The 25,651-nt window shown below is 34.4% G+C and overlaps 1 protein-coding gene across 8 annotated transcripts in view; it reads right to left on the bottom strand.

Moving 5' to 3' along the window:
* The window catches only part of LOC150104529 (lachesin-like), a 1,086,504-nt gene that overhangs the window by 790,367 nt on the left and 270,486 nt on the right, over window positions 1-25,651 (bottom strand). For 6 of the 8 annotated variants that reach the window (XM_090395728.1, XM_090395732.1, XM_090395735.1 and 3 more), the window contains exon 4: window positions 23,005-23,197. The exons of the other annotated variants lie outside the window; for them this stretch is intronic. The gene's annotated coding sequence lies outside the window, so the exon portion shown is untranslated. The remainder of the gene's footprint in view (window positions 1-23,004; window positions 23,198-25,651) is intronic. 8 annotated transcript variants of the gene reach the window in all.

The following is a 25,651-nucleotide window of genomic DNA, read 5'->3' as shown; positions in this document are numbered from 1 at the left end:
AATTTCTATGATGAATGCTTACTGGACAGTGTCGACGTATATTGTATTCTCTTAACACCGCTATAGTGTCATTGCATTGTAAGTCCAATGATATGCTATTTAATTCAATAATCCACGTTCCATTCACCTTACCTTTTCTTTTCATCACTTGTGACATGATGGGTACCAACTAGTAATTACTAAATACTTTCTGATCAAAATTGATCGCTCCCCCTATCCGCAACACTTTGAGCTGCCGAATTTGAACAACAACAACAACAAAAAAAAATATGTACCAATATTCACTGACGTAACCTTATGATATGTGTGATTATGAAATGCTTGGAATCATAGAATAGAATCATAAAATAGCAATTTCATGATTCTGCTACGAAATTCATTTAAAAGCTATCTCGCTAGTGGCCGCGGGTTGTAGTTTGCCGAATCCTGGTTTGGAACATAAAATGAATTTTTAGGAAACATTAAGAATAGAATAAAATTACAAATATGGAAAATCATTGGTAACAATCAAAGAAATATGCTTTATTAATTTATTAAAATCGGCTCAGCTAGTGTCAAGTTATTTATACACTTTCATAGACAGACATATAATTAAAGTATATATATGAAACCTTAGAAAAGAAAGCATGTGTTCTGATGAAGACAACTCGATTATTGTCCGCAAATTTCTCTCATTCAATCCTTATGTTAAAAATAATAAAAAAAAAAAAAAACGGTCGCAATTATTGAACTTTACCTGATTTTGAAAGAATGCATCAGAGCAAATTTGAATTTTGATTGGGAAATAATCAAAATTTTTATTGGAAACAATCTCTTAAACGACATAAATGCGTCATACTGGGTATCACACTGACAAACATTACAAGAATATTTCTCTGGGAGAAAAAAAAATCTACACTTTTATTTATAAATACTCTTCGTACAAACTGTGTAGTTGATAGTAAAAATGGAACTAATAACGATGACAAAAGTAAAAATAGCACTGAAGCTGGTACAGAACAGTATTTCATGAGAGGCAGGTGTATTTTGAACTTCTAAGTTATCTTTAAGCATACCAATCAACGTAATGTGGACATTTTATTTTTATAAAGATATATCTTTGAACGATGAGCAATCAGTAATGGGTGAAAAGAGCTGAAAGAGTCGTTTCAGAGAAGTTATTCTTCATGCAGAAGAATCCACGGTGCTCTGAGAAACATCTAAGTGTGAAATTGTAATGCGAGAAGATGACGAAACATGCGATGATTTCAAACGCGCGCGTTTTGCGACAAATCCCGTCTACCCGCACAATGAGGCAAAATGCAGATTAAGAAAAAAGAAAGTTCTTTAGTGCCCGGAGATGGAAGTGTTTGCTCGTAACGACAGAAACTTTACAATGTGACCACACAGTTGTTAACATTCTAATGACGACATTTCAAGCAAACCGATCTTGGTTCCGTAAATTTGAAAGCTTCGCAAGCATTTTTTTATTTTTTTTTATTTTCTCACTGAATGTCTTTTAGATTAAAAAAACACACTGATGAGATGCTGATAGAATTACACTGTTTCATTGTTTAAAGACAAAATTGTTTGCCACTTTTTGAAGGAAAACTTTATCCCATAGTAATTAGATCAAAATGTAGTGTGAATGGAGAAAATGATGGCTCTATGGATTCCTCGACGGAAATGTTCATTCCAAATACATTAATATAATATAATTTATAGAATGTAAGAATATGTGGTCATATAAATCAATTCAAAATATATTAAAAGATAACATCATCATAATCTACTTCAAGATTTTCATCCCTATTTTTATGAAAAGAAATCAGAACAAATGACATTTTGAACAACTGGCGACAAATTGTTACCTTTTTGATTTTGACTTGTCGATATGAATTGGAGCCTCCGAAGCTCAGTCGGGATTGACGAAGCCCTTTGTTCGGAAAGACCTGGGTTTGATTCTTGTCAGTCACCTGAGGAACCTTTAGCTAGTCTCTTTCGACTAAAGGTGAGTTAACCGGTCTCATAGAGAGGTAGAGGTTTCTTCCGGTTACTCGGGTTTTTCATCCTTCAAAACCGGCAAACCGGTCTCGTGAACACATATGACTACAGTCATAAATACATATGGCAAGGAAGGCAACGGGAAACCACCTTGCGTCACTATCTCCCTAGTGACGCAAGGTGATAGGGTTGTTTTATTTTATTTTATTTTTTTTGTTTTAATCCTTTGAGAGGGTTGCACCTAGTAATTAGCTGCAACCCTCTTAAAGAGAGGAAGTCACAGGATTAGAATTAGGATATGAACTGGTGTCTTTGCACATGTTCAAAACAGACAATAGTCAAACATATTTATCTCTAGTCTTTTCTTATATAAAGATAAGAAACACTACAGATAAATAAGCTAATGTCAGATTATTGCGAGTGGAAGAATCTGATCTGATTTTCCCTTTCAGCCGTTTCCGACTGTAGGCGACTTTGTATTCTCTCTGAAGGTAATCACCAGGATTACATTGCTCACAAAGTAATCCTAGTGAGATTTTTACAGGGTAGTTGACCAACCCCCAATTTTATTAGGGCTCGGGACAAGCATATGGCTGGGACATATTCATGACTGTAATCCATGTATGTTCACGGGGCCGGTTTGCCTGTTAATCGGGAACGAAAACCCTGAGTTTCCGGGTGAAAATCCCCCTACCTCCGTATGAGACCGGCTAACTCACCTTTAGTCGAAAGAGACCAGATAAAGGTTCCTCACGTCACTAACGGGAATCGAACTAAGGTATTTTCGACCAAAGGGCTGGTCCATACTGACTGAGCTGCGGAGGCTCAGTGAAAGAATGTTAAGTGAAATAATCAGTTTCTGGATGTTGTTCATTATATCACCTAAGAGAAGATCTGCATTAGCCAACTTCCAACAGGATAGCATGCTCGTCTACCAGTTTTTTTTTTTCCGTATTAGATAATATTACGTTTCAATCCCGATATGTTGATTGAATCCCGATATATTACGATGACAGATCAATCAAGAAGAAATAAGATACATATTTATGCCTTTTCGCATTAATTCTTAGCGCTCAAAAATGTGCAGTTACTAATAGTCTCAACATAAAAATAATATTTTTATGCTAATTCGAACCACTCAACGAACCATCCATGTAATTTCATTACATGTATTGCTTCATTACCTTCAATATAATGAATAACGGTAATAAAAAAAAAATCTCAGCAGTAACAAGACAAAGACAATGAAAATAGGCGGAAGCCCTGAAAATATCAACTGCATTGTGAATGGAAAATCTATAGAACAAATAAAACATTTCATCTACTTAGGCTCGATTATTAGTGAAAATGGTAAATTAAATATGGAAATAGACAACAGAATCAACAAAAATAGTATCGTGGGAAGTCAACTGAATAAATGTATATGGAATGAGAGAAATGAGAAAAATGAAAGTGAAAACACTAACTTAAACACTAAGCTGTATACAAGCCTGTGTTCAAACCAATTTTAAATTATGGATCTGAGAGCTAAGTTAGGAGTAAAACACTTGATCAAAGACTAGAGACCACAGATATGAGTCCTGAGAACGATTAGGGGCGTGAACAGATGGCATCAATGGCAATATCATATTAAACACGAGATGTTAGGAAAAAACTTGCCATTGTTATCTCAATCCACTTATATCTTGGAGACCAAGATATTAGTGGATTGATACAGTAAAATGTGCCTTAGAAGACAGAAATATAAGATCTGATAATGTTGAACTCTTGACAGGTAGCAGATTGATTTGGCAAAAAATTGTAGAAGACAAGAAGTTAGTAATAATGTAAATTTGTAAATTTTTCATGTAGTACTATCATATCCTGTACAACCCTTGAGCATGTCAGGAATTTGACGATGCTGATGATATATAATTCAGATATTCATATCCCAATACTTCTTCCTGTTTTTCAGAAACTTTCGCATAAGTTTCTCAAGATTATAATAACAAATGCGCAATTCCCCTTTGAAATAAGCCTGCACATGACAAACATTCGATATCTACCTAATTTTCTATATGGTTTAGCGTCCTAAGTGTGGCACTTTTTCTGTTGAAGCGATGATTTCGATTTATGATTATGATGTGGCCACACCACAATAATGGGCATCCAGTGCATAGGACCATACATATATAGTACCAGCAGCAACTCAAGAATGGCTCTTACAGAATTCTCTATCAGTAACAAGCTTTATATTATGAATATATTTTTAAGAGAGCCCTCAAAAGAAAATGGACATGGAGAAGTCCAAACGGAGAAATAAAAATTGAAATAGATTATACACTGTGTAATAATAAAGAAATAGTTCAAGATACCTCAGTACTAAATCAAATAAAAACAGGTAGTGACCACAGACTGGTCAGAGCCAAAATTAAAATAAACCCCATGACATACTATGAAATGAGTTTACCCACCCTAACAAATCATTAATCAGGTTTCTGTAAAGTCAAATTACTTGGCTACGGCAGTCCATTAGGCGCTGCATAGGAAGAAAATGAAGAGATAAGATGTAATATTAATGACATATGCGATATAACATATTAATAATTTATGATCATTCTAACGTGTTCAGTGCCTTATACCTTACAGATCTGTTCATAAATGTCAACGTAGTCATTCAATAAATATACTAAAAAAGAGTAACATCAAATTCATCGAAGCAACAAGTTCATCCTGTTAATGCGGTCATACCTCCTCACTTTCCAAGTGAGCAATTTTTATCGCCATTTCCTTTAACCTTTTTTTAGTGATGCGTAAATTATTTCAGGGGATGTTGTGAGGCTTAAAAACACTAAAGTGGCCTATGAAATATGGGTCGAAGTATATTTCACATTTTCCATGTTGACTGAATTTCTATATCTGTTAACTGCATAATAATATTCATTTCTGGTTGCTTATAAGAAATTTCTGAGCCATTTTTTCAATTTGTATTGGCGGTCAAACGATAAAAATCTGAAAGTTATGAATCAAAATTTCCTCATAAATTAAACTAGTCAAGTTTGTCAACATTCAAATTAACTAATCAATTAGCATTAAATGAAAGTTCGTCTGTGTATGCACATGTAGTTCATTTGTGGAATAACGTGTGTTATCGCGGAGTGCAGATTCACGTATCAGTTTAGGGGAAAAAAGCTAAATATTTGAATTGTAAAATTATCATTTTTTTCTGATATGAGACATGTAGAAACTTCGCCCATCTTGCATCATATTCCATTATATCACCACTCTTCCTACGCCCTAAAATATTTAAGGAATTTACTTAAGCGCACCTTAAGTACTATTCCCATACTTGGAATGACATCCAAAACTTCCTTAAAACTTCCATTTTTCCCCCCTTAATCAACGCTACTCCACGGACTCTTTCATGTGCTGTGTGTGACCGAACACATCTATAATTGGTAGCAACTGTAAACTTCTATCCAAGATAAAACGTCAGGCTAGTATTTGAAATGAAATTGTTTTAAGGAAGTTTTGGAGTATTATTTTATCCATTATCATTCCACTATTTCACACTGAAATACTTTAGTGCAAAGGAGACTATGCAAAGATTTAACAGCAATTGATATCACTCAAATATCCGAGGAAAATTTTATCTTCAACTATTCATAATAGTTGAAGATAAATAGGCGAAATATTAATATATTTTGCCTATTTTATGAGAGATACGGAAAAAAGCTAATATTTCGAATTTCGAATAACTTTTCAACATGAAAACGTTTCTCTGGTAAATGGAAATCCTCTTCAAGAAATGGCTCTTTCATTTCTTCGTGATCAGTGCAATAATTGCAGTATCATACTGTTAAGAAAAGAATGCGCCAAATATTGAGATAAATGAAACATTCCATTCTAATATATTTAGTGTTATATTTTTGTTCATTTTGCTAATAGCCTGAATATGATTTTTTTTTCAGTCAATTGCAGCATTTCAGACAAATTCCAACCTAGCTGTGGGTACAACCTTGTTGCGCATGAATGTTTTCGAATCATTGACGGGAGAGGAATTCAATCCCTCGGTGTGAGACCACAATCCTGCTCACTGGATTCCCGGAGCGGTTTGAAACATATCACCTACATCTGTATAGCATGATTTAACTCCAATTACGTTAACATTTCTCATGTACTATAGATTTACAATATTTGAATCGATGGATTTTCATTTAAAAATATTAAGATTCTGTCTTCATTTTGTTGCTATTCAGAAAAATAAAAGTCTATTTCTGATCTGATCCTGTGGCTTCCTCTCTTTGAGAGGGTTGCAGTGATTCCTAGGCAGATAGTGACGCAAAGTAGTTTCCCATTGCCAGGAATGGCTGTATTTTTATGACTGTAGCCTTTGTGTTCACGGGTCTAGATTTGCCTATTTTCGGGATGAAAAACCCCAGATAAACTGGCGGAAAAAAACCTGCTGTCTACGTCCAAGACCAGCTAACTTGGCTATGGCTGAAGAAGATCCTTAAGTTCCTCACGTCGTCGACGAGAATCGAACCCATGACACTCCTTCCCCAGGAATATGGTTGCGAAGCGCACAGTCACTAAGCTAACCGCGCGGATAAAGGTTTATTTATTAATTATAATTATACAACATCCTACGTAAGTATAATTGAAATATTGCAAGTGATACGGTCAATATATCTGGATTATAGAACAGCAGTTATGGAAAGTGAACTGCATCGAGAAAATTCACTGAAAACAATTTATCGAAAAAACACAAATCGAAAGACATTTCATTTCATCGAACAACAGTTAATGGAGTAATTAGTCGAAAGGCAATTCATCGAAGCAATTAATCGAAAACACAATTTATCAAAAGGCAATTCGTAGAAAACCAACAATTTATAATTCACTAAAACTACAGATCATCGAATGAACAGTTCGTCGAAAAATGAATTATAAGACAAGTGAAGTGAAGTGTATTTATCAAAAAGAACTGCAGGTTTTATTGGATTTGAAGCGATTACTTTTGGTCAGTATATGCGTTTCATGCATTTTCTTTGTGTTTTACACAGTCTTGAAAAGATTATGGAAAATATCTTTATATCGACATGGATACCTTACGTTCCTAATTAAAGACACCTTTTATTAATATTACTATTATTATTATTATTATTATTAGTAGTAGTAGTAGTAGTAGTAGTAGGTGCATTATTATTATTATTAGTAGTAGTAGTAGGAGTTGTAGGTGCATTATTATTATTATTGTTAGTAGTAGTAATAATAATGGTTATGATTATTCCCTTTCATCATTCTCTTTCATCAAACTAATGGTTGGTGAAATAGCAGTGCTAGGTAATTATTATAGAACAACATGGTTTCCTGGTTTCCTATTGTTTTTCCTGTCCGATACGTGTTTCCTGTCCGTAAATGTGTGTTTATCGAAGAGGTTTGCCGGAGGACCCGGCATCTCTGGTATGAGGTCTGATAACTCGCCTTCAGGTGAAACTGAGTGTCATAGACGGGATTCGAACCCAAGTGTTTCAAATAAAGGGCTTAGTTGATACCGGATGAACTACAGAGGCTTTATTATTATTACTATTATCAGTAGTAGTATTAGTATATGACTTACGCGCGCGCGCACGCACGCACACACACACACACACACACACACACACACCAGTTGTATGGGATGAATTTTACTCAGATTTGGTATTTGAAATTTCATACTCAACATTCCAGAGACCAGAACCACCTGTCTCTGGACCTTTTTATCATATTTTTTGAGAACAAGGTGACTAAATATGTGCACTTTAATCCATATGTGGTCTAATCAAAGCCTTATACAAGGTAACCTAACATCGTTACTTCTACGAGTCACTTCTCTCCACATCATTCCCATTATTTGCTGTGCAACATGTCCCCGAAAGTTTAGATTGTTGTCCACAATCACTCACAGATCTCCCATCTCCTCTATATCTTCCAAGATATTTCCACCAGGATGTAGAGTACACCAATTGTGTACTCTATATCCCATCTTTGCTTCCCAAATTTCAAAACGTTACAGTTCGCAACATTAAATTGAAAACCGTACTTATTTACCCATTCAGCGAGTGCATTCAACTCCTCTCGCAAAGCTGCGGCATCAGCTCTACTCCTGATAGCTCTCCCCCAACTTTGCGTCATCTGCAAACAACCACATATCACCATTCAGATCTCTCCCAATATCATTTACATAAAAAGATATTATTAAACAGCAGTGGACCCAAAACAGACCTTTGTGGTACACCATAGTAACTTTCTTCTTCTTTCCTCTTTTGCTCGTGTATGACAATGTGAAACAATCACCTTATTAACTGAATCTGACCTACTTGCAACTCATATCTCAGAAATATTTTCAATCTTATTTCCGAAATAACTTAGCCAATAAAGGTAAGCTTCAAGGTAATGTTTCAAGAGAACCTTTACAGGTTCTCAAGAATCAAGTTCTTATCTAGTTCTGAGGAAGCAAATTACATTTGTGATGCTTAAAACAGGCAACGTTAGCATCTTTATATTCTCTTTGATGTTAAGAAACACTTCCTTCCTTTCCACATAACCCTCTTACTTAATACACTCATGAGAGGTCAACCAATTTGTTGACAAGTACAGAAAACGGATTAGCTCTTATTGGATGATTTCGCTATTTTATTTTTAAGCTTCAGATCTGGTTTTTATCTATATTGGATGATTCATCATACAATTTGGGTATGTTTATTAAGTGCAAGTCTTGCGCATTTTATGATAGCTTCTATTTCAACATAGTCTTGAAATATATTTTAAAACTAGTCCTGTTTATTCGTTATAATTTATGTCCTTGTTTATCTGAGTGACGGCTTCTGATTGAACTGTACTTTCGGTATTATCCGTTTTATTATTATAAAAAAGCTAACGTCAGCCACTTTGTTTGCACAATTTTTCTGCTTCTTATTTCTTGCTAAACCGATAAACAACTTACTGTTTAAATATTCGATCACGCATTTCAGCTACCAGCACATTTGTGAAAGTTTCATAAGAGCAGTAGCGCAGCATCCTGGTTGAACAAGGCACGAAGAAAGTCAGATGAAGATTTAGTTATATACATCACAAAAGAAATTAGGATAATATCAATTTATACAGTAAAAAGAGGCATTTAAAGAAGTGTATGTTAAGTAAGAGAACATCAAAGCAAGACCATTGCTTGCACATAAAAACAGTGGCATAAAAGTCACATTTACAGTAAAGAATCTCCAATTAATGTGCACTTGATTGCTCCTCGCAAATAAACTTGACGCATGAAAGGGCTGATTCTTTATTTCCCGACTTTTAGTTCCTTAATTTCAGAAACGTTTTCAAGTAATTAGCAGTTCACTGTTTCCATCGGCTTAAGAAATGAAGTAAATACACAACTAAGTGAGGCGTGGGAAACTTACTTAACTTCATTGCACTCAACTAACCCAACCGTAAAGAAGGAAGGAGAAAGAACATTTCGCATCTTTTGTGTAACTGGATGAACTAAGTTGGCTTTTTGTGCCTTCGTTAAGAATAATGTAGGGAAGATAATTTCATACTCATTTAGGTTAGTTATAATTTTCCTTCTCCTTTCTCTTACTTCCCCTAGTGATTTATTACAGATGCTTTTGACTGCAGGAAACTAAAAATCTAATTTTGAACGTCATGAAACAAATGAATCTAAACAGTATTTCCATGTGATGGTACGTTTTCTTGATGCTGTCGCTTTATTTTGCTATAAGAAAAATCGGAAATAAAGGGAACGAAACTTATATCAACTTAGCGTATGACAGGATAATATTGTCTTCGTTAGAAACGAAGAAAAAGAGATGCATCCATCAAAGCAAACTCTCGCTTAACGCGAATTCGAAATGGGCGATAATCAGTTAGCGCAATTTTTTTACGTTATGCGAAATTTTTCGTCGCCAATCTGCAGCAAGCGGCTGCACTTGTCAATGTAGTAGCCAGTGGCAGTGCTGCGGGCGATGGTCGGCAGCAGTTGATTCTAAACTATCATAGCAAGCGAACATGCACACTGTTCTCTTGCTCAATCACTTTTCCTTCATTTTAGATACCTATAAGGCTTTATTATATTCAACCCCTGATATGGAAAAAAAGAAAGACTGATAAAGAAAGCGGCAGTAATAAAAAGAGAAGAAAAATTATTACGGTAGAGGAAAAGCTGGAAGTCATTAAGAGATATTTTCGTGATGTAGTAATACAATGTTTGTGTGTGACCTGGGATACAGCATCTACAGTTCGGACTATACTAAATAAGAGCAAAAAATAAAAAGACCAAGGAAAAGTTGCTACTGCTACAAGTATAAGGAATATTCAGCAACAGCACTCAATATTTTTACATCATTGAAAGAGATCAAATTTCAAGAGGAATGTGAAATCTTTACTGCCAGTTTAGGATGGTTTGATCGTTTTAAAAATCTAGCTGGACTGCATAACGTAATATCTGAGGAATCTGCTAGTGCTGATAAAGATTCTGCGGCAAAGTTTCCTGAAGAATTACAAAGGATAATTCAGGAGGGTGATTTATGACATTCGTCAAATATTCAACGTCGACGAAACTGGTCTCTTTTGGAAGCGTATGCCAACAAAAACTTTCCTAGCTAAAACTGAAGCGTATCAACCAAGATACAAAGTATCTAAAGATTATCTTAAGCTTTTGTTAGGAAGTAATGCAGAAGGCAACTTTAAACTCAAGTCTACGTTAGTTTATTGTGCGCAAAATCCAAGATCTAACATTATTGAAGAAATCAGCACAAATGAAAAAAATCTGGATTTAATGAACTGGATAATAAAGATGCGAGAAACTTGCTCGACTCCCATTCAGACCAGTTAAGCGAGAATGGTAGGACTAAGCAGCTAACAGCAAAAGAACTTGAGCTAGTTTTCAATCACATTGAGCATGCTAAGGAAATTCTGTTTGAAGCTGATTCTGATATTGAACGAAGCTTCAAAGTTCACCTAAATCTTGATAAAGCGATCGCCAGCTATCGCAAATTGAATGACAAGATGAAAAAGTCAAGAACTATTCAAACATCTTTACCTGATTTTTTTTATAAAAAAGTAGCTCAATCAAATGTCTAGACATTAAATAAAAATGGAAGCAATTGATTTTTATTAATTTTGATGATATTATCCTCTAATATAGCTTATACTGTAATTTTTCTTCCGATTTAGGCCAACTGATAGATGAATTATTCGCTTAACACGATTTCACTTAACGGACCTTAATTGATGGATTAATTAATCGCGTTAAGCGAGGTTTTCTTGTATTGTGAAACGTACTTTTAATAACAGTGCACTTATATGCACACAATAAGCTAATATATATTATAAAAAACTTTCCATTAATTAACTTTTAATCTTTCTTTCACTACGCGTTATTCCCGCTTCCTATGCAGGGTTGGCGTATTACTTAGATGCGCATTCTTGTTAGTACCACTCCCAACCGACCTGTCGCCTAGTCTGCCACTGGGGGGGGTATATTTTTTGATTGTAGCAGCATATGTTCTCGGGGCCGGTTTGCCTGCTTGCGGGATTAAAAACGCCAGATAAACTGGCGAAAAAAACCTACTGCCCGCGTCCAAGATTGGCTAATTGGGCTATGCCTGAGGAAGATCCTCAAGTTCCTCACGTGTTCGACGGGAATCGAATCTGGGACACTCCTTCCCCAGGCCTATGGTTACGAAGCTCAAAGCCACTAGGCTAACCACGCGGACACTTTTATTGTTATAAACTTAAATTTAAATGAACTAAACTTAAAAAAAGTTTAATTTTCATTTGACTTATTTATTTTCTATTTAATTGTCAGTGTAAACAATTGTATTTTCATTAGCCACTGAAATAAATACAAACAAAAAACATTCTTCGAGAAAAGGGTTATGAAGAAGCTTGATTTAAATTATTGCTATGAGCTCAGTGTATTCTGTAAACGCGTATGTGTTCTAACTGTTTGACTTTGAAAATCAGAGTTAATATTGTCTTTTTTAAAGAATATACTTAGAAGTTTACGACATGACAGGCAGATGAGATGTAGCCATTAGTAACAGTAGAATAGCAGGTAAGTTGTGTTTTCTTGAAAAAATAAATGTGTAAGCATAATTCACACATTCACTTTGCATACGCACAAATATCTGTACGTATGCACACCAACTCTTGTTCTTTTTTTTTTTTATCGAAAAGCGGTTGGTGGCTCGTCTAACTCTCAAAGAACCAAAAAATAGAAACAATTATTAGTAAATAACTTGCTTAATCAATCAAGAACATAGTTTACACGCACACTGTACTTTAAAATATTTTAGTATGAATACCTGCAAAAAGAAAAAAAAGATTGTATTAGTGCATGTTTATTTATCATGATTACATTTAGTTATCGGGGATCCTTAATGAAAATAGCCGTTAGTGGGAAGCGTTTATTTTGGGAAAGAATTAGGTCACAGGGGTTGACTTTTCTGTGTATAACCGTCGATGGTATTGATATCATGCAGCATTAATGTGCTATGCCAGCTTGCATCAATCAGTCAGTTCACAAGAAAAATCAGAAACTACCAGGAATGAGAAACCTTACAGTACCCTAGGAATGACTAACTCGGCATTGCTCACTAAAAATCCTCGATTCCTGTAGTTATCAGACATAAGTCGCTTTCTTGGGATGAGGATTAAAGTTTAACATACGAGTACATACCAGTGGCGTCGCGTGCCCATTTCGGTTGGGTGTGCTGTTACGTGGCTTATGCAACCCGTGCTACAAAATTCACGTCAATTTGACTGTATGATTGCATTTTTGGTGATGTATGAAAGTTTTAAGGATGCATAGCACATCTGCGCACATCTTAATTGTTCAATGCAATTAAGTGTAGGCTAACATTGAATACTTTAATTTATCAATTAATTGTAACCAAATCTGCATAGAGTGGGGGGAAACAATGTGGTTTTTTAAGATGTTGTATATTAGAAAACAATAATAAAAGATAATACTCTGTTTGTTTGGTATATTTGAATTACTCAAAGGTGTAAATATGTGAACCATCATTTATAAGCCATGTGAGAATGGGAAATGTAAAAGAAAGAATAAGCGTGAATAGAAATACTTTCATTAATGCCAAACTAATTATTAATAATTAACATTTGTGATATGTCTGTCCTATAAGTTGCTGGGTAGAGCGAATAGCATGTGATCCTGTGAAATCTAGACATGAGTAAGTGAATTTATGATGGCATAATTACAAATCATATAATATCCTAACCAATAATAAACAGCCACTATACACACCTATAGTAGTTCAGTTAAAAACTATAGGAAGAGGCTACTTCAATGAACTAATAATGTTGATCAGATGATTCATTTAGGCGTGAACTAATAATGTTCATCAGATGATTCATTTAGGCATGGCAGGAATAAATCTGGTTTGATGGAGTAGCAAATCACATCATAAAATTTTTTGTGCATGTTTTGTGTATTTCTATGGTACATTTCGCTTCGTCTTCTAAGAATTTTGTTTTGTTTACTGAGACTCAGTATACATATTACGCAATAATAGGATACGATCACTTCGGAATTATTCACACCTTCGCGAATCCTACATGCATTAGTTTTTTTGTTTTGTTTTTTTAGTGTCAGGCTCTTCTGTATTATCAATAATGGATATCTCACATATGCTAGTATTTCGTTGTAAATCAACTTCTTAAAACACACAGACGTATTCAATTTTATTCTGGAATAGATATATTTTTACTACGTCTGTTGTTTTTCAAAGACTAGAATAAAAATGTCCCTATTCCCTTAAAACTTTCCAACCTCAACAGATGCTACACTGCACAAGCAAGAAAATCAAGTAGCTCTGTTTACAACTAAATAAACAGTTAACAGACATTTGACATCTGTGTACTATATTATAACTAGAGACAACTCGAATGACACATTTAGTGGAAAAACACTCCGCTCCGCAGAATATGCTTATGTTGCATAAGCATAAGCATATATGCTTATGCAGATTATTCTGTATAAGCTGAATATTTATTCTGTATAAGAAACTGAGAAAACAATAACAGCAACCCGTGACAAATGACAACGTTCAGTTGGATTGGTTGACCAAATAACCATTTATAGCTACTGATTTATATGTGCCATTGTCTCGCCGCTCACCCCGCTTTGCTTTCTGGGCGTTTTAAAACCATTGGAACGCTAACAATTTGTCCTATTGAGCCGTCTATATGTCTCTGCTCAAAGGACTCATAGGTATATGTCTTTGTGACCACACACCCGGGATATTAACGCGAATGTGATGCAATGTTTAAGCGTCGAAAAGTGTCCTTTTCCTGAAGCATTACTGTGTTTGTGCTTCGGGAAAAGGACATTTGAGGAATTCCTTTTAATTTGAGGAATCACGAGAAGCCAAGAAACAATTAGGGGAGACTTTAACGAGAATAAATGCAGAAATAACAGTGATATTGCAATTGGACCGCAATTGCAATATTCGGGGACGTGCACCGCACACCCCGAATATTCTTCTCTGATACATGTGACCACACACCCGGGATATTAACGCGAATGTGATGCAATGTTTAAGCGTCGAAAAGTGTCCTTTTCCTGAAGCATTGCTGTGTTTGTGCTTCGGGAAAAGGACATTTGAGGAATTCCTTTTAATTTGAGGAATCACGAGAAGCCAGGAAACATTTAGGGGAGACTTTAGCGAGAATAAATGCAGAAATAACAGTGATATTGCAATTGGACCGCAATTGCAATATTCGGGGACGTGCACCGCACACCCCGAATATTCTTCTCTGATATATATATATATATATATATATATATATATATATATATATATATATATATATATATATATATATATATATATATATATATATATATATATATATATATACAGATGGGGCTGAACAAAAATGAGGTGAGAATCTTAATAACTAAGCAACCAGAGTCGTTCGTTTTTTGTGAGGTTGTACTTCAAATGTTCAGCCGTTTACCAACGAAAATTAACAACAGGTTAATTGTAAATACTTTCATTGCCTGTTCTTTATTTTTAAGTGTTAGTTTAGTGCACTGTGAACAGGTTTCTCTCCAAGAAAAGTCTTATTTACCAGTTCATCTATCCCTTTCTACCCTTAGACGAGTGCGCTGGTGAAGATCTCAGAAAATGAATAGGCAAAGACAAATGTCTTGTTTAGTGAAGCATACTGAACTTCGCCTTTGGCAAATGTGGAAACACACCGCCGATAACCTTAATATAATGAAAAAATAAGTTCAGCTGCTTTTTAATTTGGTATGTGCAAATTTAAGTAGATTTTCACTTGGAAATAAAGCAAAGAATTCTCTATCCAGTCTTTGATAATAATAAGCATTTAGTCTCTAATCACGTATTTAGATGTAGATGAAAGAGTTGGGTCAAAACGTACGTCCTACTTAAAACGATGTTCCAATTCTTTATTTTTGAAGTGGTTCTTTGAAACTCAATGAAAAAAAAAATTCAATGATGTAATTTTACTTGCAGATAAAAATAATTGATGTTTGCTTATGATAAAAACATTCCACATTTTCATTGAAACTATACCTTTCAAAAAAAAAAGGATTCTCCAATCATACAGAGAACGTGGCTAAAAAAACTTAAATGCATATCTAATTTTCATTGAAACTATACCTTTCAAAAAAAAAAGGATTCTCCAATCATACAAAGAACGTGGCTAAAAAAACTTAAATGCATATCTAAAAGACATTAGATTTACAAGAAAGGTCACGCATTCCGGCTTTCATTAATTCAAGAGTTTTAGTCGCTTGCTTTTAATTTCCTCTATTGGTAATCTTCATGTTATTAAACTGAATAATGAAAAGAGGACACGGCATTTGGAAGAAGATTGTTCATATTTGAAAAGGAGTCCGCAGTTCCGCTTCGACAATATCAAATATTTAGCAGCAAATTCTGGGATTTCTCGTAAGCTGTTTTCACTAGATATCCTCAAAGGAATTGCCATTTAAAAGCAATACATAATGAGTTCCGGAAAAATTAAGAAATAAAATAATGCCTTAAGAGATAATATTATGATAGATAAATCTTAATTTGTTAAGTGGTAACTTTTCCATTTCTAAATTAAGATAGTCTTTCATATAGTTTCATGGAAATCTTGGTCGCAACAGATATCACATCAAATACGTGAAGAAGATGAAGACATGGCAATCATTTTATGCTTTCTACTTCACAATATCTCTGTCAGATTTAATTAACACTATGTTAAAACTCTCTAATGTGGAAGTCGAACACAGCAATAATTCTACAGGCACCAGTTCACTAGTACATTGTCTAGATTCTTTCAAAACAACCAACTGTGGAGTTCGTGCATTCTATGGAAAAAGAAACCCGAAATTTAGGAAGAAAACTCGACTCTACTATATAGCCTCAGTTTGAGTCCGACTTAAGGACCCAATTTCGTGTAATTAGAAAGAGATTATTGTCATCTCTTTCTAATTACACGGATTGTGCAAATTTAAACTGTCACCACATCCTCATACACACTAACTTTGGCAATTTTTCTCAACTTCCAGTAGATCATTATCCTGCCAACTCCGTTAAAACAAAAATGGGTTTGAGATGTGCAAATCCTTAAAGAAGGAGTGATTGCTTATGTCTTTAGCTTATTTTCTCCCTTTCTCTATAAACTATATTTCCTCTACCTATACGCGGTTATCAATTGGGTTTGTTTCGTGAATTGTTAAACGCACTGAACTTTGTTTGGGTATCTTTGAGATTCTCGTTGGTTTCATGGATTGACTATCTGCGTTATATAAAGTCGAAGTGAGAGATTTCTTTGTGCTCCACAATGAAGGAAGTGACCTGATTGGAAAACGCGAGATGTGGTCTGAATTGAAAATTACTGGAAGCAATATACTAGTCAACTTATATTGTTGCTGACGCCGCTTTGTAAACAGATCCTCTATTGTTCTAAAAGAGAAAAATATAATCTGTTCTTTTCTGGAATTAATGGATATTTCATCGCATATCATATGAAGGAAACGGCATGAACTGTTGAGATTCATTTTATTGATTTGATAAATAGATTGGTGGCATATCAACATGACAACTTCTAAAAAATTCAACTTCTTCCATTTCATACCCAGCATTATCTCCCCCCCCCACGGAACCTATTATTTCTGTATTAAATACGGCCACAGAAAGCAAATGCCAACGTTCAGCAAAATGTCCTTGAAATTCTTTCAAATCTCTGCTCCTGAACGGGACAGTTAATCACAAAATTAACTCAATCCACTAGCTCTTTCAAAGGGACGGAGGTTTTCGTCCATTTCTTACAGTATATCTGAGAGATTATTTCACTGTTGCCATCCATGATGGAGATGTTTCTTCTAAATTGATAAGATCAGCAGTCTTATCAATTCTAAGTATCAGCCAATTCTAACATACTTTTATTATTGAATATAAACAAGCTGGACATGAAGTGGAGAATTTGATTAGGAACCACCGTTTAATTTTTTAATTTGCAATAATGAAGATTCTAAAGATTAATCTTCAGAAGCAGCATCCAATGTTAAATTAATGTCATTTATTAACCTATTGAGTATTGAGTATTGTATAATAAAATATTCAGTACTCAATCTGTAAATGCTCTGTAAATTTTTATAGGTTAAGAAATAAGTAAGAGCTGAGAGAGAAATTTAAAATATATATAACATGGAGAAATATATATTTTTAAATGTATCTATCAATACGCTTGAAAAATCTTGTTATGGTTCAAAGCATATGAGTGTATTGTTGAGCTCTTTTAAAATTATAAAATCTGTAGACGAAATACTAAAACATATGGCTATTTATCTCGTGCTCATTCTTTATAAAGGAACAATTCTTCTCCAAAATAAATAACTTGCAGCCAATCCTATCCAGTTCATGAATTATTAGAAGGCTGAAATTCTGATCGGATATTTTTGGTTTGGTGATAAATAAAAGATATCAGGTCTGTTAGAATTCAAACCCAACTCAAATTATATCATTGCTTAATCTCTGATGATCTGAACTTTGTGAAAGGAGAAAAAGGAAGGCTTTTATCTTGTTTGGCTGCAGTACAAATTTATTGGATATTTTTCCTTTTGAAAACAAATAAACCTAAAGTACAAGCATTAAATCGCTCTCTCTCTCTTTCGCAAGCACACACACACACACACACACACACACACACACACACACACACACACACACACACACACACACACACACACACACACACACACACACACACACACACACACACACACACACACACACACACACACACACATTAATATCATTTCTTGAAACAAAGACTGTATTGTGTGTATGTAACTATTTCGTATCCTATTGCCCACTGCTTCGAAATACAAGGGTGGTCTGAAAAGTTCTCGGCCTCGACCATAGGTAAATATGGTTGGCTCGATTTTTTTTTCTAAGTTGAAACATCTGTCATAAGCATCCATTTGAAATTACAAGTCATTCTATCAAGTAGTTTTTTTATACAGCTGTTGGAAGCAAAAATGTTGTTTAAATCCCTTGAAATGAATAAAATTGAGTATCGTGCGGTTACAAAATTCTTTGTAAAAGAGGATTTCACGCCAAAATAAATTCATTCGAAGTTCATAAAAGTTTATGGACACTCTTCTATTTAGTTTTCTACAATTAAGAAATGGGCTGCCGAGTTTAAGCATGGCCGTACCAGCCTTGAAGATGATCCGCGTGAAGGACGTCCAAAAAGTGTAACAACACCAGAAATCATTGATCGACTGAACGATATAGTACTGAATGACCGGGGAGTCAAAGTGCGTCAATTTGTTGAGACTATTGGCATTTCTAAAGAACGTGTAGGATATATTTTGCATCAAGAATTGCAAATGAAAAGGCTTTGTGCAAGATGGGTGCTTCGCTTGCTCACAGCAGATCAAAAACCGCACTCGCATGAAAATCTCTGAACAGTGCTTGGAGCGTCTTAAGAGGAATAAAAGTGATTTTGTGTGTTGATTTATTACCATGGGCGAGATTGGATTCACCATTACACACCAGAATCCAAACAATGGACAGAAGCCGGTTGTTCAGCGCCAAAGGAGACAAAATCGGTTCTATCAGCAGGAAAGGCCATGGCATCGGTGTTTTGGGATGCTAAAGGCATTTTGTTCATTAATTATCTTTAAATGGATAAAACAATAACCGGGGAATATTACTCCAATCTTTTAACCAGACTAGACGAAAAATTTCCTGAGAAAAAGACCCGGTTTGCAGAAGATAAAATCGTCTTTCATTAGGAAAATGCATCTGCTCAAAAAAGTGTTTTGGCAATGAGAAAATTAAGGGATCTGCACTATGAATTATTGGAACATCCACTCTATTTCCCAGATTTGGCTCCCTCTGACTTCTATCTCTTCCCATAGGTAAAAATACCCTTCTACAGCTGCAAGTGACTGCAGCTGTAGAAGGGTATTTTGCAGGTCTTACTGAGAACCACTACAGGGACGGACTGACACACACACACGCACGCACGCGCGCGCACACACACACACACACACACACACACACAGTGGTCGTATATGCTGCGGTCTTCCAATGTAATTTTTTAAAAATACAGATTATAAAACAAATATCGTACTAGATCATAAAACATGCATGGAGTAATTAATCAAATTAATCACTCTTACAACATTCTGTAGCGATTCAAATTAGTTTATAATCCGTTTTGTACACTAGCTGGAAGGGCTTATTTTAGATAATCCAAGGAAAGTGTACTTTTTAAAACTATCAGTGAGCACTCTTTGGGATTAAGCACGAATAAAGCGCTAACATGGAAATATGAAAAAAAAATGCTGCTATGCCTATCCTTTTCTAAATCCCATTTCCAAATACGAAAATGCATCTGTAAATCATCTTCTAAATTAAGTTTCCAACATATAGTCTAGGGAAGTGATTCTTAACGAGTGGACCGCAGCCTCCTAGGGGGTCACGGAAAATTTATAGAATGCTTCTACGTTTAAAAATTTTGAACTCTCTTAAAATAATTATTTTTTAATCCTTATTTTACTTTGTTTCAAACTTGTATCGTTTTGTATTAATAATCGGAATTATGCAGTTTAATGCAGTAGTTTCTTATGTGGTGGCGCCACAAGTCGACTTTTCGCTGCTGGCAACACTGCAAATCGTGACATCTTCCTACTGAACGTGTGATAGAAGTGATTCTCTGAAGTTTTAAACAATATTAGCACGAACGCATAGAACTTAACGTTAAGTGCTACTTCAGTGCAATTACTTTTCGAAACTTTCAGTTCTGTAATACTGATTTGTTATTTCTTAAAATTTAACTCCCTTATAAAATCAGCAAACAAAGAACATTATTTGATTTCCTAAATATAAATACAGTAAAGTTTTTACAGTAATATTCAAGTTAAGTTGATTTCTATTTCCTGATTTTTTTTGTCATTATAATCAGAAAGTAAAACCACTATTTTAAAAAAGTTGAATTATTATTACTATTATTATTATGTTATTACAAACTAGGGGACCGCGGAAATATTTTAGGATACTTAGGGGACCGCGACTACTAAAAGGTTAAGAACCACTGGTCTAGGGATTTCCAACAATGAATTCAACCATAATCGTGACTGTTAAACAAGGATTCTCGTTTGAAATTTTACTGTGACTTATATCCTATCCATCTAGGACGGGTTAAGTCCTCCCCCCCCCTCCGAATGAGGGGTTGCTGGCGTGTTAATGCAGCCGGTTCGCCACTCTGCTGCACCCCCCTTCCTAAGGGCTGAGGAAGATCCTTAAGCTACTCACGTCGTCGACGGGAATCGAACGTAGGACACTCTTTCCCATATGGTTGCGAAGCGCATAGCTACTAGGCAAAACGCACGGACTTATATGATGCCACTAAACCGGAATGTCCTATTCCTGAATTCGGCACATCTAACTTGATGCTCAGTTTCCAAGAATTACAGAATCACTGCATTTCTCGCACGTTTTCACTTACAGAAGAAAACATATGACGGCTCCGCTACTCTAAAACCGAACAATTCATTCATTCAATATCCTAAACTAAATTCTCAAACAAGGTTCGTGGGGTGAAAGAGTCTCCTTAGCAAATCATTAGAGCTACAATTTCTTAGACAACTTAAATACAAACTACATTGTTGGTGCCCAGACAGAGAATATCACATATTTACAATATAACTGGTAGATGTCAATGCTAATTTGAATAGTTAACTGAGACGATATAAAATTTGTAACATAAAATGAAATAATATAAACACACACACACACATATATATATATATATATATATATATATATATATATATATATATATATATATATATATATATATATATATATATATATATATATATATATATATATATATATATATAGTAAACCTTCGATTTAAGGGACTAATAGGGGCTAAGGGGTGTCCTCGAAAGTCTGTTAAATCGCGAAATTTTTTAAATAAAAATATCTGTAACATTATAATGCAATTTTATCAATATTAGCACTATAATAACAAAAATTATTTTACGCACAATTTTCACACTTTTAGATAAGTTAATGTGAAGTTAATGTTCGATGTTGAGGCGCTTGGTTTAGGTAATCCTACTTTGAAAAAACTATCAAGTTTTTTTTTTTGAACTTTTGAATTCATCTGATCTTTTTATAATTAACTCCCTAAAATTACGAAAATGTGTGTAATAAAACTGCCGCAGAAAGTCACGCCACGCGACAAAAGAACCAATTACAGTGCGATTGGTATGATCACGTCCTAATAATTCGCCGAACATGTTTTATGAGCGGTGGCTCATTTATGTGGGCTAAATTACTACAGTGTTTTTCCAACGTATGTTGTTAAAAATAACAGGAAATTAATAACAAAAAATAAATTGCTAATTTAATTATATGCAGATCTTGGTTAAAAGCATTTTAAAATTAACAGGGTGTTAATTTTCACATGTTGCATACGGACCGGAAATTTTGTCCGTTAAATGTAGGTTTAGTGTATATATATTTACCGAATTTACTAAATCAATGCTTCTCTCTCGGCATGATCATTTTGATCAAAACAGTTTACGTGACAACTCGAACGGCTTTATTCTTACATTACTCAACAATTTCCCCATAGTAGTGAAGGCTTTGATTTAACGCCAAAAAAGCATTTTTGAAATTCCCGAGTCGTTTTATTATTTCTCTACGTGGACAATCTTTCTATGAAATATTGAACCGCTTTACTGCCTTTCAAAAAGAATTCTTTTCACTATTTCTTGTAATTGCAGTCCAAACCAAAAATTCTTATTTCATTATCGTTTCCTCTGGGGTATGCAATGATGATGCATGCAGTTTTTCTCTTCGTGCTTTCCTCGTATTTCCGAGCATTGATTGAACATAACAGTCATTAATATGCTTATACCTCTATGCCTAGAACACGTGACTCGTATCAGTAGCGTGCTTGAATGGCATATTAAGTATTTGATGTTGCAGCAGCCCTTTTCTCTCTGAACAACGATTCTGTCTGTTCCTTTATGAATCCTCATCTAAGCCAATATCTCGGTCATAAAGCAGCTTACTCAACAAATATTTGAAATGGAAATACAGAGCTCTTCTACTAGATAGGGTTACAGTGTGAGGCCCAGTATGTTTTACTCGGCTTTAATATTTGTTGTCCTTCATACAAAGATTTACTATTATATAAAACATTATTTGAATTGATGATCATAGTAGCCTTTCAAAAATATAGGTGTATGCATTTACTGTATAATTCAATGCAGTTTAATTCAGACAATAATAATTAGTTTCAGAGGGTATAAAACCAGGCTAGTATTGTATAACAGAAGAACATAATTAGATGTCAAGTGGAGAATCGCTTCTGATATCTTACTTAAATTACAACGTTTACAATGTAGTGCAACTTCTAATTACCAACGTAATTCTGAACGGGTGCAAAATTTAAATACTATTGAAAATGTACAAGTCCTACCTCACTGTCGTTTTAGATTTGCATTAGCCTTAAACGAAAATATGACAAGACATGAGTGCTACTGGAGTATGAGTAGTAAAAATCACTATAATACGAAATTTCAATACCAAACAATTCAAATGGCTTTGTTCTACTGTTATTTGAGAACAGGAGGAAGGAGGAATGAATCACTTTGACTTTTAGAAATCTTCAGCTATAATAAACATGTGAAAATAAAATGTACTGTCAAAAAGAACAAATTGTCTTGCTCTATACAAATGCATTGATATTTATTTTTAAAAATAATTCACTTCATATAGCTACTCAAAATAATAAGAAATTTCAATACCAAACAATTCAAAGCACTTATTTCTACTACTATTTGAGAACTGGGGGGCTTAGAACCGAAGTCCAGCTGTTTTTTTTTTTTTTTAATTAAATACTTAACAGTTGATAATAATCATATTCAAAATCCTATATATCGCGGGTAGTCGCCTCTGATCTACTAATTCTGTATGACCAAAGAAGCAAATATTCACCTGACTAGGAAAGTTTTCCAAACGTCAACGATCAAACAATACCGGTGACACCAATGGAGTACTTATTTTAAGTTTCGCTCAAACATATAGCTAACGAATAGCAAAGGGGTTACTGACAATCATTAATATTTATTTATATTGAAAGCTGTGAGAATTGCAGTCAATTCAAATCGATGAGTTCAATAAAATGCAGGAAATGCTTAGCTTTTTTTTCCCCCTGTTATGGCTAGCATTTTCTAATCTTGAAGTGTAAGGCTGATTTCTTCTTGCAGTTATCGTCGTAGAGAATGAACCTCGCAATTCACATTATCCATGATGTTCCTGATTTTATTACAAAATAATGTATACATCAGTGTATTAACTGTTTTTTTCAACTTTTAGTGAACATCAAATAAGGAGGTTAAACGCCAAACTACTATCAAAACCCACATATTAGCTTACTGATATTAAAGCAAATTACTTTACAGAGAAGATTTTTTCATTAGCAATTTGCATTACTGTTTTGCTACCAAGTCAAGCTATTATACCAAGTCATGATTATAACAGAATATTAGACTCAGCTGTCATAATGCCTTAACCTTTATTTTTTGGTTACGTTATCATATCAATAACCGACATTAAAAGCAGGCCATCATAATTTAATAAAAATTGCAAGTAGAGCAATTTCCCACACAATGACTTATTCATTTCTACAGTAGCTATACGAAAATTATGCTTTACATTCTCCTTTGAATATATAAACATTTCTAAGTAATAGTAATAATCGATTTTGAAGAGAAGACCTTAATCTTCAGTTAATGTTCAAAAAAAAAAAAGAAAAAAAGATAATTTACAAATACACATTTCGTTCTGAAACAATACTATTTATTGACTGCTAGGGAATTGTGCCTTTAATCCACATAACGATCCTTTAACATTACGTTAATTATAATGCAGTCCTTTTTTTTAAGTGAGAAAAGCAGGCAATACTATCAAAGGATAAAAAAAAGCGCAGTCAACTGCATGACAAAAGTAAAATAAGAAAAACGCTGCTTATAAAATATAAAGTATCATTGTATAAGAACTGCTTATTTAGAGAAATAACGATACTATATGGTACTGTTGAAATGAGCAAAAGTGACGAAGATAAATCACACAGCACTTTCCGTAATTTGAGGAGCAATGGAACAAGAAAAGACGTGTAAAAAGAGGCGATATGGAAAGGAGAGAAAGCATTGTGAGGGCATGGAGAATTAAGAACAGGTATATATGAAACTTTGAGATGAAAACTCGTTTTGTGAAATGGATATGTAACCTTCTGATGTGATCCGAAATGCGCATGGATATGACGGGAAAAGAATGAGTGTGCACTTTCTGGTTGCAGAAAAGGAGGAGTGAAAACTGACTCCAGAACAGAATGTAATGGAGAGAAAATGAAATATTCAAGTAGCATTTGACAGAAAGTGAAGGTAGACAGAAATAAAGAATACAGGGAAGCAAAAAAAAAAAAAAGATAGGCAATGTGAATTAGTATAGCATGCAGGCTTATAAGAGTTACCCCAGTGATTTAAGAGAGAGAGAATAATTAACTCCCTTGTATTTGCAGATCTGAAATTAAAATAATCTAATAACTAATGAATAGCTAATCTTCATAACGTGAAAAAATCATATCCGTGCCCAATTAATGTGTCAAATTAAATTTACTGGAGACCTGAAATTTTCGTATATAGTATTCGGCAGTAGGTTCTCAGATAATCTAACCTATAGCTAATCCAGGGTATTAATACTAATCTTTATGTTTAAAACCTATAGTGGGTATGATTAACAAAGACAAAATGTCAAGAATCTTGGAACATGCACAATCGGTCACTAGTAAGGCATTATATAATCGTTTACATTCAGTTTAGTTCTTCAGTTACAAGAAGCGTGTTATTTCCATCAAAATAAAATCCCCAAAGTAGATTCTTATTACCTTAATTGCCAAAATTTACGAGACGTCTTAATAGGTCAGGATCTCCGGAATAGTATATATGACACCGGGGAAATGATTAAAACAAAAGCTGTATAGAAAAGAGGCATGCCTATGATAAATATTCTATTCCCTTGCTTTCCGAATACATACAGCATTTTTTGTCGAATATACTACCGCA

This window comes from Typopeltis vanoorti, chromosome 7 (genome assembly GCF_054136105.1).
Source record: "Typopeltis vanoorti isolate ZY-2024b chromosome 7, IOZ_Tvanoo_1.0, whole genome shotgun sequence".
NCBI classification, from domain to species: Eukaryota; Metazoa; Arthropoda; class Arachnida; order Uropygi; family Thelyphonidae; genus Typopeltis; species Typopeltis vanoorti.
This window is presented reverse-complemented; position numbering and strand designations above follow the sequence as displayed.